Genomic DNA, 13676 nt, shown 5'->3' with positions numbered 1-13676 from the left:
TCGGGATCAGCGTTTCTGCAGCGTTTTAAAAAATCACACTGTGCTCGTGACGTCACAAAGTGGATCTCTGCCTCTCCACCGAAATCCTTTCTCTCAAGATGGAAATAGAACCACTGCTGATTAAGGGAAGCATCTTGTTGTGGGATTTTCTTTTGCCAGAATTGAATTTAAAGATGGAAACATTTGCCTCAGTTGTTTAGATGAAGGATAAAGACGGATATGAAAAATGGACTGAACCTCATAAGGACCTTGTGAGTGAGGAGGTTTCATCAAGTGACGGGATTGTTTTTCTTTAAATAGATATTTAAGGACTTGGTGGTTTGATGTTAGAATATACTATAAAAGTAAAGTGTGTGTGTGTGTGTGTGTGTGTGTGTGTGTGTGTGTGTGTGTGTTAAAACCTTTTTCTGCTGACACCATGATGGACGTGTTTAATAGACACAAGATGCAGCTGTGACAGTTGGGATGGGAGCTTGAAAGGAGAAGTCAGGTAAACTCTTCCTCCCTCTTTCACCTCTTTCTTTTTTTCCATGCACTTCTCCTCCATCAGTCTTTCCCTTCATTGCAGTCTCCGTCTTCTCCGGTTCTCCGTCGTCTAATGAACAGTTTACTCTGCAGCTCCACCATTCATCCTCCCCACATTTTTATCCTTTCATCCTTATTTTTCACAATATTTAGCTCATTTCCTCTTTTCCGTCCGTACCAGCTACTTCCTCCTCCCCCCTTCCCCCTCTTCCTCCCGCCTCCTCCTCCTCCTCCTCACATCTCTCCTCTTGTAGCATATGGCCCGAGGTCTCCCAGCTGGCTTCCTCTGGCCAGAGAGTCACGACGTGAGAGGGAGGGGGTTGGGCGAAGAGTGGATGCTGAAAAAGGAGGAGGTAAAGAGGGAGCGGAAGCGGTGGAGAGGAGCTGGAAATGGAGGTTGAAAGAAGGGGAGATGAGGAGGAGATAAAGGGAGGAAGACGACAAAGAGGGGAGACGAGGTGGAGGAGAGACATGAGCGGAGATGAAAGCAGCGACTTGGCGCTGGATGATGTATAATAGAGGTGGATGGGTTGAGCTGGACAGGTCGAGGCATATTACAGACCTGCAAACGCTCCGCTTTCAACTGTCACGCCGCGTATTGATCCGCCCGTCAGAGACTGTTTCACTGGGTCACTGGTTCCCATTACATCAACATCTGTGCAAACCGTTCCTCCTTGTGTCTCGCTCGTGTTCGCCGCCTTCACCCGCGCTCAATCACCCGCTCGGTGACAAATTACTCACCCACAGTCTGCATGCGGGCCTTATTAACCCGGGGGTCCGCCGCTTAGGAGGCGTGGGATGAAGCCCTGATCCAAACATCCAGCAGAGAGTTTGAATCATCCTCAATCCGAAGTCGACTTTCTACCTCAGGTGTTCACAGTGGCTCAGGTCAAAGCTGCAGTCGGTAGGTTTTCAGAAATGGAGGTGATTCAAGATTCAAGACTTTATTTATCATGTTTATTTATCACAACAATTGCATTCAGTTGCCTGCAATGGAAAGCTTAGGTCACAGGCTTCCTTCCAGCCACGCTCCAAAATATTACACAAGCAATAGTAATTCAAATTAAAATATATAAAATACAATAAAGTATACACATAAATATTAATTGTAAACTAAAATAAAGTATATTACTACTGAGAAGACGGACTGAATGAGCTCAGCTTGTGCACATGCACGATAGTAACCACAAAAAAACAACATGGCGGCTGCAACTGTGCAATAACCTGATGAACCACCAGTACCAGTTACACATTGCACTACACATATCAGGACTGACACCTGCTCACACACAAATTGCATTAGTCTGTGTTTGCACTACACAACTTTCCAAAGCCGTTGGATCGCTGTGCAGTCCACACTTCATGACTTGAGTCCTGCAGTCAGCATGGGGTCATACTACACAACTGACGGGCTACGGGGGGTCACACACTGCACAGTCTTTGACCAGGACAAACCCCCGACTAGTATGATTCATCGCTTGATCGTGAAAACAAGTAAAAGGAGACAGAATGAGTCGCGCTGATCCTCCTGCTGCTGCACAATAACACAAGGAGCTGCAGGAGAGGTCAGATGCTTCAGATGTGAAAGAATAAAGAGTCGACCGGGGCCACGTTTTTCTGCCCAAGAGGAAACCGTACCCGACCCGAGCCTGATGCAGTTAATGTGCTCCTGTTACTCTGTCCCTCACACGGGACCGGCTTGGTTGGACGGGCATGGTTATGGTTATGTGCACTGTAAAAAACCCGGGGGCACCTCGCCCGACTGGAGCTGTCACCTCTGCAATGATCTGATCTGTGACCCATCGGCGAGCTTCTCTAATCGTGTGTTTTAAGAGTTCACACATACGATTGGTAACTGCTGATCAGGGGCTTTTATTAGAGAGTTGTAAAACTCTGTGACGGAACTTGTGTGTTTACAAGCAGTAGGAGCAGGATGTTCTCTTATGTCATCTGCCTCATGTACATGGCAAAATGTTATTTTCTGTAAATCGTCCCTTTTAAAAGAGACTCATCCTTGACCCAGCACTGTTCATGCGAAACGGTCAGATGGTTAAAAACGAGCTACTCCAGCTGCTGAATGGATCTCGTGCTAAGAGTGAGGTGAAGTGAGGTTTTTACAAATAATTCATTGTTCTCTATTTGATGCTGCAGCCTCTGTAGTGATGTCTCCTTGACTCTAATCTCTTGTGATGGGATTTTACTCTGTCTCAGTCTATCATACCCAAAGCTGTTGAATTGAGGGTCCTACCTTATTTCACCTGGACTCTCTTCTCTGTATCCGTCTTGTGTGACAGTCTGTGCAGTAGCAACACAGGGAGGAGACCCAAGTGATGTAGACGAGACCAACCAAGAACAGGGAAGTGGGTTTAAAGCAGGTGATGTGGGCGTAAACTCCCAAATCTGAGAGGGTGATCTGATGAAGCAAACTTGCAAAAGCTGTGAAACACAAGAGAGAAGGGAAACGGGGAAGCAAGAGATTACTCCAGAAACAACCCAGAGTTTCCAGATGTACGAGTAAAAACAGAAAATGGATTCAAAAAGTTCCACAGGAATCAGATCACAACATCTTGTAACTTCAGTACACCGTCATTCAATACAAACTTTGCTTCCATCATCTGAGCTTCTGGGGCCAAGGTGTGTCGGTGGTTCCGTTGATCCAGGAGGTGGCAGATGGAGCCAGGTCAGAGAGTCAGGTCCCGTCTCTCCCAGCAGCAGCAGCCAGCTCGCCCGGTCTGGAACACAGTTTCCATCTGAAAATGGCTGCACACACGGCATCGTGGGCCAATTCACCCAGAGCACCGACGACATATGTTCTCAGAGAAGCAGCAAACCACCGAGCTGCGAGGATTCTGGGCGGCAGAGTAAAGATGCGGGATTGTAACCGACATGAAAAGCTTGCTCGGCAGCAGGGAAACACTGAGATGGCCTCAAGAAACTTAACTGCTCCAACAAAGCTGCTCAGAACAAGAGCTGCAACATGTAATATTTATACATAACAGTTAATTAACACCGGGTGAATTAAAGAGGAAGTTGTTTCTTAATAAGAACTGCGGCGGCATATTAATGCTGTTAGAGGTTAAAAAAGAGCCAGAGAAACGATCATATTCTGAGGAAAAAGGCTTGTGGGAAATCTTTTAATATTCTCTGAGATTTAAGGAAATAAAAACAGATATTCTCTGAACTGAAAGTCTCAAATTGACTTACTTAATATCACTTTGTTCTCAAATTAAATATTGTTCTCATATCTGTGACTTGAATCCCAAATAACTCCCATCACATGATCACCTATTTGTTTTCTTATACGCTGTCATACATTAAGTAATAATCATTGTCTAATTATAGGTCTATGGAAGTATTTTGTGTATAAATCTATTGTCCAATAGATATGTCCATAATCTATTGTCCATAATAAGATATGTAAACATTTCTGGTGATTGAAACACTCAAGTTATATAATTGGTAATATTATAAAGCTACTTTTTCATTCAGCAAAGTTCAAGGTATCATCTGTTTTAGTACTTAAAACTACTGTGTTTGTACCAGTGGAAAATCCTTTGGCCTCGTGTGACTTCTGGTCTCACAAGTTAACACACTGTCTAATATTGACTAAATAAGTGACATGTTCTCGGTAGAGTTCCGACACATGAGGCATTAGGAACAACTGATTTAAAGATTTTTAATTCCTCACACCGACATGTTGTTAGATAATTTTAAAGATCATTGTCTCGGAGCAGTAATGGTCTCACATATATGGATCCTCCGCTCACAGGTGATGTATGAAGTGGTTTTTCAACAATGCAGCTTCCTGATTGTAAGTAAATATTATTGAGATCAGGTTGTTGATGAGCCGCTCTGGGTTTTCCTGCTATCGACCTCCGATTGTTCAGTTCGTGTGGATCTTTGTCATCCTGGTGAAACCTGGTGGTCGTCATTGACCTTTGACCCGCGTGTCAATGGCAGGAAGACAAACAGACGCTGCATTATTTATGGCCCGAGGAGTGTTTAGGCTTCATCTAGTGGCAGTGAACAGTGGAGCCCCAAGTTTAACCCCCACAGGGAAATCAGTGACAACCTTAGCTGCTGTTGGTTTAGTTCATCTGCGACGTCAGGTGTAAATCAGCCTCTGATTAGAAGCTATGATGAAAACCAGTGTGGCTCCTGGAGGCCCGACGTCACAGATCCAGACAGAAAACTGCGTTTGACAGGTTTTATTATTATTATTATGAAAAGTGAAAGTAGTGTGGACACCAGGTGTAAACGTGGCGTGGATCCCTGCCCACTGGGACCAAACTGATCGGGTTCACACACATTTTTTAAATGATGCTTGGGTCTGCTTTTGTTGGCCCCTCCATCCATCCATCCATCCATCCATCCATCCATCCATCTTCACACTGCACATGCCTGTAATCAGGGAAAACATCGGGCTCTGGTTGTTTACGGACGCAAAAAACGAATTGCTGGGTTCAGGTCAGGCTCGGTTACTTTTATCTCCGGCTCCGGTAGAACACTGTGGCCTGAGCCGAGGACGGAGCCTCAGTGACTCTGCTGGTGTCGATAACCGCAGAACTTTATTCATTCCAAAAATACTTTGCCTCTGAACACGATCCAAACTGATATTTGCTGCAGTTGAGTTGTTCAGAATCATCACTTCGAGGAGACAGGATGAAGAATTGAGATCAAGAAACGAAAGAGAACAAAGCTCTTTACTTGTGTATTTAGGTTTTTTTTTTTTCTCTCTATTTATGCTTCAAACATAAAAAGATCTGAATGTTTCTAAAATGGAATGAAAACGTGATCAAGAGCGGCAGGAAGACGGATGGAGACAGAGTTGGGGAGATGATGTTTAATAGAAAGAATAGACGGAGAAGGACCGAGGTGATGTGAAAACAACAAACAATTCCGCACCCATCTGTTAATGTCTTTCTGAATTTGAGTATAATCTCGTTTAATGTCAGCGCAGCAGACGGGAATCACATTAAATCCAGTGCACATTCAAACACTGCACAGATCTACACAAACACACACTCGACTGAGAGCGAGGCAGAAGCGATGGAGGTGGTGCGAGAGACGGTAAATTGGCAGGAAACGGAGCATTGTGGCAAGTAAAGTGATGAAAGTTGTGCTGGAAAGATGTTTAATGAGAGCGAGGTGAGCGAGAGACATCGAGGAGTGCGCGAGAGAGAGAGAGAGACGGATGATGGCAGGTGTAGGTTTAGGTGGAGAGCAAGCTGTTCTGTCAGATATGATCAAAACAGTCTTTATGTGAAGGCTCTGGAGAGAGAGTCACGCTACGAGACACCGCATCGCTCAGGGCGAGGGGAGGAAGCACAATGGAGGCACACAGAAAAATAGTAAAACACAATTTAAAAGAATGGCTCCTCGCTCGGCCGGCCTCTCTGATTGTTGCCCTCTAATCTCCGTCACCCATCTCAATCGCTTTCTGTTTTCCTATGTCTCCCTTTTAGTCTCTGTCTCTTCTCCCTACCTGTCACCATCTTCCCCCTTCATCTCGGTCCCGGAGGATTTAGTTTTTCCAATCCGTCGCCAGCCAACCTGCGCTGCCTGCCTGCCTCTGCTCCTCTCTCCACGGGGAGATAAAAATTAATTCCAGCTCCCATTAGAAAAAACAAGCGTTTGGATGGTAATCGAGATAAATCCGTCCTGGGGTGATGCTATCCGAGGAGAAATCTTGATTGTTCACCGCGGCACTTAGGAGGCAGGGGAGTGTTTGAAAATAGAGATGAGGCGCTCCCAAACTTCTTATCTAGTTTCTGTGTGAAAAATGGAAGGAAGCATCCACCTGTGATGATAGTTGGGGGATTACAGGGACAGAATCCTAATGGGACGAATTACACAGGCGAGTGATAAGCTCGACTGATACAGGAGAGCTCCAAGTCATGTGGAATTCAATACAAATATGATGGAGTACCGAGTTTTGATCAGTTTGGTTTGGGAAACCACCTCAGTTCACTATCGAGCACATCTCGTGCAGGATCGTCAAAGGGAGAGCAACAGACGTGTCCACTTCATACATGGATAATGTAACATGATGGATTCTTTAAAGCTTAGGCTTAAAATCAATCTTCTGTCAAAGCAACACGTCCTTAACTTCAAATATAATTATTGTTATTAGCTGAATAATGATGTAGACTGGTGCCCAGTGGAGTTCAAACCTCCTCCAAGACCAACCACATGATTGAAGTGGTCTGATAATGTCGAGTTCCCACGTACAAGAACAGAGCCACAAATATAACTTACTGCAATTATTAAAATCAAATACATTTTTACGAAAGCGGTTCTGACTGAAATTGGTGGAAAAACGGTTTCGTTCAGTCAGAAAACTCCCGTTTGAAATGTTTGCGTTTGGCTCCGACTTCATCACTGCCCCAGATACTATCACAAACATATAATCCCACAGGTGGAGGGGCTGAATCAAACAGCCGCGATTCTGATGCAGCAGCAGCAGCAGCAGCGGGGGGGCAAGCAAAGGGACTGATGGGAAATTTCTGCAGCTTAAATCGACTGCCAACCAGGGAGGGTGTGTGTCATAGGGTTGTGGAGAAGGAGGCGTCACGTGATTTAAGCTGCGCAGCTCGAGTCGGCTGCCTGAAGCTTGCGAGCTTTCCTCCGCTTGTTTTTTTTGCATAGTCCTGCAAACAAATACAAACAGGTGACAACTTGCAGGTGGAGGTGATGGGTAATTCTTAGACTTTAAATAACATTGAATCAGTCAGAAGACCGTGGTCATGGGAAGTTGAAACCCACGTCCAGAGGCAATGTGCAGTAAAGCTTATGCAGCGTCACAAGTAACACATGGAACTTTTAACAAAGACAGAACTCTTTAGCATTTTCAGTTCCTGTTTACTCACAACAGGAAACTCCAGTAATCATTAATGTGGCCGGAAAAATGTTAAAACTCAACCACTTGTAGTTGTGCAAAAAATCTATCGTTTTAACTACATTTCAATGTTTCATATTAATTTAAAGAACATGGTTAATATCTAAAAATCTCTAAACCTAATTTCCTGCTGACCTCGTTCTCTCTGAACCTGGAAATCACCAGATCGCTGCTTGTACACGAATCCACGCTGACGACTCCCTGTTGGCACGTGAAGCGTTTTGATTTCCTGCCACTCAGCCCATCAGCATATTCTGCTTCACGTGTAGAATTGACGGAGTGAAAAGCCGTGTCCACAGCTCCGGCGCGGTGTCGGTGTGGGTCTGTGCAGCGCAGCCATCAAATCAAGGCCTGTACACAAAGGTCATGTGGACTCACAAGTCATTTACGGTGCAGAGGTTTGTTAACCTGTCATTCTGCCTGCTTTGACATTTTTGCAGCCAGACGGGGATCGAACTCAATCTGATTCCATTTCCTTGTAACCCAAGCAAAGTGTGACTGAGTTTTACAAGCAGGTAAGAACACAGGGGTCCAGATTTCAGCTTTATGGTGGAACGAGTCACTCTCTGATGTCAGATTTAATTTCCTTTTATCCAAACTGCCTTGTGGTTCTCTGGTGGTGACTCTGCAGATCTGTTTGAAGACGTTGTCCTCAAGTGCCCACGTAAACAAAGGGGCACTAAAGCAGTCACACGGCAAACAGAAGGCTGGAAGTTCTTAATCAGGACAGAAAAGACCAGCCTGCATAATGGAAGTGGAAAGAAAACACTGTTCCCTCAAATAAATGTCTCCAACACACGTGTATGTAGAGGTTTCCCAGCACAGCCATTGCTTTCTATCATTTTCTAATGAGCAGCTGCACCGGCTTTGAGCAAATGGAAGAGACACTGATATTCCTTTCTTTTTATTACCAGCTGGTGTTCAACCTGTGGGCAGTTGGGCAGTGGCCCAAAGTGAAGTCATAAAGTCGCTCAATTTACCAACTTGTACTTCCTCATGTTCGTTACTCTGAATAAGACTGCGACTGCTGCTGCCGGCAAAAGTATCAACGCAGACATATTCTGCTCGTGTTCGGGTTCAGAATTCTAATTTGGGTGATGTTTTTATAATGTTCACATGCTCTAATGTTCAGAAAACACTTTGCTTACCTCAGACGGTCCGTTGCTGCAGCTCCTCCTTTCAGCCTCTGTCTGAGACACTTGCTCCTGTCTCTTTAAGCCTCCCCCCCCTCCCGATAAAGCCCACTCTCTCGTGATTGGTCAATTACTTCTAGCGCATGAAATGTCGTCCTCTGTTCTTGCTTCACCATTTATACAAATGTCACATGACTTCACGATCGTGCTGAAGTATCGACACTGACGAGGTGTTTTAGTCGTTTCTGTGAAGAGCAGATTTCTTTACCACAGAGTTTTAACTTTGCAGATATTTCACATCCACACCCAAAACCAATATAAAACACTAAAGCAAAGAAACACGGAAAAGAATAATCTTTTCAATACACATTTCTGTGCAGGGGTTGACTTTGTCCTCGGACAAATAAACCCTGGTCTCGGTAAATGACTCATGGGAGTTTTAGGACTTGTAGTTTTAGAGCCACTTCTCCGGCCAGTCTTTTTCAACTGTCTCCTCAGATAACCCCCGACAGTGAACTATCCATCCTCCCTCTGTACGTCTGCAGTCATCCTCCCTTCCAATCTTTGATGAGAGGAGGAAACGTACATCATTGTGCAGAATAAAGTCTAGAGTCAAACTTTTAAGATCTTTTTGAATCAAATTTGCAGCCTGTTCTTTCGTGGACCTTGACCCACTTGTTTATGTCCAAACTCAGGACCTGTTGGTTCAGCGCTGCTCACTCACTGATTGTTTTCTCTTTTCTTGTTGCAGGTGGTCAGTGCTTGATTTGCTGGTGGTCAGGTGCAGATCCAGGTGCTCGTGTGCACACAGGTAAAGTCGAACACAAACAAAGTTCATGGCTACAAATGGTTGTTTCTACAGTTGTGTTTCTTTTATGCGACAGAGGCCTGATGATGTTTTCAGGTTGTCACTCTGATATCTCAAAAATGCTTTGAGGGAATTTCTTGGCACAAACATTTACTTGGACTCAAAGATGATCTGATTGGATGTTGGTGGCCAAAGGTAAAGTCATGGTCACAAACATTTTCTGGTACTCGAGCATGTCCTGATTAGAATGTGGAGGTCAAGGTCACTGTGGCCTTGTGAACATGTTATCTTAAGAATGTCTCGAGAGAAGCTTTTCAAATTTGGTACAAATATTCACTCAGACTAACGGAATAAACTATTTTCTTAAAATTGATTTCTGTGGTCGTATGAGTCTCGGAAAAAACATTTTTGTGGACTGAAACTTCACTGGCTGGCGGAGGAATTCAACCACGGTGCGTTAATTTCAGTTGCTGGATATAAAAAGTTTGCTCAGTCTGGAAGTTTTGAAACCAAATAAAAATTATGACAGGCACACTCTTCTTCGCTTGATCATTTGGATACGACTCGCTGAATCTACTTAATGTATCATTGGCCTGCTGCCTGGATCTGTAATTATCCCACTAATTAAGAGAGCTCCTGCTTTTGAGTTTAGTTGAAGAGGAGGATGCAGTTATTACAGAAGCATCGGGTCAACTTAGACATCCTTTGGCTGTCAGGAGTTTCTCTCTTCAGGGTTTTTTTTTTTAACATCAAGAAACCTAAAGTAAGATATTTAATTGGTCTTCCATAACATGCAGAGAGGAATCCATGTATGTGGACGCCATGCCAAGCCTGAGCACTGAGTGTGGTTGGAGGTGGGGAGGCGTCAACTTGCCAAATGTTGTATTCCGCAAAGTATTTCCAAGCTGTATGTTGGGGGGGAACTCAAATCCATAGTAAGCGCGGCGTTCTTTTTCCTTTTAAACAGCTTGTACAGAGATGGTGTTTGGAAGTTAGATATCCAACCAACTGGCAACTTAATCACCGATTCCTGGAATTAATCAGCAAACCTATCAGACCCCCGCAGATGCAGTGTGTGCCGTGTGCTGCGGAGGAGTAACAATCTTGCTAATATCCACCGGGTAAAGTGGGATTTGGGCAGCGAGGTGTGTAATTATCCGGAGCAGTTTTCTTGACGCTACAGAGCATCGCCAGCGTCGTATTGATGGAAAACTTAAAACGGCCTGAAACAAACCAAACGAGATCATTACACTATTAACAAATCACTATTAACCCTAATGGCCTGTGAGGTTGTGCAGTATTCTCATGACGTTTTAAATGGGGAAAAAGATGAGCGTTATAACCGTGTGAGGGATTCTGGTTTGGTTTTATCGTTCCTGGTCCTCAACTGCTTTCGGAGACGTGTGGTTTTTCTCCAGCTCTTCTCGTGAGTCGATCACCCATCCGTTCCCTCCTCCAGCCAATTTACAGCTTTCCTCACCCCTTCTCTCCGTTCCACTCTCTCCATCATCCCTCCTCCACTCGCCTATGAATTCTTGCCATCCCTTAGACCATCGCTCTCTCTCCCACGCGCCGTCCTAACTGTCTCCTCCTGTTCTCTAACTTGTTTTGTCTCGCAGACTTTTACTCTTTATTCTTCCTTTGTAGTCGTGGCTTCCTCTCGGCCGATCGCTCTCTCCCTTGTCCCCCCCCCTCTCTGTGTCGTGTTTGAAGTGTAAATGTATGCAGCAGCACTCTTTGGCTAATGAAGTGGTGTGGGCCGCCTTAACCACAGCCGCTGAGACGGACAGAGACGGAGGGGGGAAGACGAACATGAGGATAAATTGACGGAACTGTAGTGGGAGAAATGGAAGAGGCAGCGTGAGCTTGATGGGAGGGAAAAGCAGAGACTGTGTATGTGTGTTTTAGACGGAAAAGTTAACCTGGAGAGGATGGTAAAAACTTTACGGATGTTTTCACACAGAGAGAGAGAGTGGACATCAAGTGTGATTTGTGAAGTGGAAACCTCCAGGGCACATTTCTTTAGAGAAGCAGGAGACATCTTGGAGAATCAGAGCGAGCGGGTTGAGGACATGAGATCTGATGGTGAGTGACGCTTTCCAAATGTACGGGGGGAAATGGAAAATGGGACTGAGGACGATGGGGAGACTGATGGAAGGGAAGAGATGGGCGATCAAAAAGCCGACGGACCTCGGCACATAATGAAACCAGCCGAGAAGACGGGGGGGGGGAGGGGAAGTGGGGGGGGAGGGGGGAAGAGGGAGAAGTTTCCAAAGAGAGCGTCATTTACAGGGAAGCAGTTGTGATTCAGATGAAATTTTAGAAAGTCTAATCAATTAGATTCTTGTTTTAACATCCGCTGGTGAGATTTTGCAATAAACTGTTGTTGCAAAGTTTAAAACAACTTCAGGGAAACAAAGTAGCTGTCATGATTTATAGCTGAAGTGTATTTTTTTACAGTGCGGCTTCTACTTCCTTTTATTAATTATGCACTTCCCCATAAAAAAAAGCCAGTTTGTGCAAAACTCATTTTACCACAAAAAGTTCCTGGCCTCGTTTTACTTCGAAACATAAAGTCCTTTTGCTTCCAATTACTGAATTTGCTGTGGTAGACTGTAAAAGCTCCTTGAATACAATTCTCATCAGCTAAACATGCAGTCGCTTTAATTTGGTAATGGGCCATTAGAGAGACTGTCCAGGAAACTGAAAGTTGAACTTCTGCAGCAGGCACCAGCGTCCACGTGCAGAAATCTCAAATCATTTAGGGAACATGTTGAAAGTCATATATATATATTAACAGTCTGTAAAGTCTATACATCTGCAGTTCCACGTGATGAATATCAGTTTTACAGCTGCTACACCCCAGTGATAAAAAAGACAGAGGTGGAACACGGCAGGTGGAGATGGAGGCAGAAGAAAGGGTTAAGACACTGAGAGGATTCGACTGTCCGCCCTCTCATCGTTGGGGAAAATTTATATAGTCTATAGTGTGCAACCTCTGAACCGAGCGGGGGAGAGAGGGGACGATGGATGGAGATTAGAGGGGAGGAAGATGAAGGAGATGCAACAAAAAAGCTGCTGCGAGAGGGAGAGGCGGTGGAGGAGAGTCAAGAAGGAGCAGAGCCGTGAAAGATTTGTGGCCGCAATGAGGCGTGACGCCACGGTGGAGGGAGGGAGGGAGGGAGGGAGGAGAGAGAGAGAGGGAGGGAGGCTGAGGATGACTTGAAAGAGCCAGAGATGGAGAACAAATGTGAGGGACACGGAGCGAGGCAGAGGGGGATAAAGGGATGAGGAGCGAGCGGAGGAGCGAGCAGCAGCGATGGGGATTGAGGAGAGCTTGTGAAGTCAAAAGCTGCTGAAAAGTGTTGCAAAGTTACATAACTCGACCCGACTCCTCTGCTAACAAGGGGATTGTAGGAAATGCAGTAAATTGGGCACATTAACCGTGCGCTCACACCTACTGCTGCGAGCAAGATAAAATGTTTTCTGAGGCTCATGTGGAGCAGGAATACTCAGATTGTTGAAGGTGCTGCCTCAGCAGGAACGCCACCGCCGGAGACTAACTGCTGCAAAGCAAAGGGAACGTTGAGGATTAATTAGTTTGAGATTGAGTTTTCATATATAAAGAAATAAGACAAACATTTGATCATCAGCTCAGATTCAGCAGCGTCTCTGAGCAGACGTCGAATCCTCCAGACCTGGTAAAGGTGTGTTTGCCTGTTGGTTTGTTGCTAAAACAAAAGCCTGACGGGAGAAATGGATTCTGTTTACTCACAAAGCAACATTCTGGCTTTGACTCTATATGAAATGTCTCTATAGAGCGCACACCCCAACAGTCCCCACCACATTTAAATCCACCAGGTACGGATTTTAAAATATCATAAATATCAGTTCCCCACAACCTCACCCGCCTCAAGGATAGACTGGGTTTTTTTCGCATCTTTATGAGTAAAAATATTCAAGACTGTTGTGCGTTAAAATTCCTGGTAAACGGCAGTCGTACAGATGTTCCTGCTTTATTGTACACTCCATTCAAATCAATATTTGTATAATTCAATACATTTTGCATCTTCCAAAACGTTTGGACTGTTGGCTGCTTTGGTTTTATCGAAGTGTTCCTAATAAACTGACAGCTGAGTGTATTTAACTATCTGTCTTCTGCAAAAATACAAACAATGCACCTGACATGAATGGAAAACACAAATGTTGCACATCTGAAGCTGGAAGCATCCGTATCACATCAATAATCAATTCATAAACGTGAGAATTGAAACTGAGCTGTTAAAATTCTCATATTTTACACTTTCATACG

General features: G+C 44.7%; 1 protein-coding gene across 2 annotated transcripts in view; it reads left to right on the top strand.

Annotated features, from left to right (window-relative positions):
- LOC117754674 (protein phosphatase 1 regulatory subunit 29-like) overlaps positions 1 to 13676 on the top strand; it is a 183356-nt gene that overhangs the window by 92812 nt on the left and 76868 nt on the right. For both annotated transcript variants that reach the window (XM_034573885.1, XM_034573795.1), the window contains exon 3: positions 9308 to 9367. The gene's annotated coding sequence lies outside the window, so the exon portion shown is untranslated. The remainder of the gene's footprint in view (positions 1 to 9307; positions 9368 to 13676) is intronic.

This window comes from Hippoglossus hippoglossus, chromosome 1 (genome assembly GCF_009819705.1).
Source record: "Hippoglossus hippoglossus isolate fHipHip1 chromosome 1, fHipHip1.pri, whole genome shotgun sequence".
NCBI lineage: Eukaryota > Metazoa > Chordata > Actinopteri > Pleuronectiformes > Pleuronectidae > Hippoglossus > Hippoglossus hippoglossus.
The sequence above is the reverse complement of the archived record's forward strand: the minus strand, read 5'-3'. Positions and strand labels throughout refer to the sequence as shown.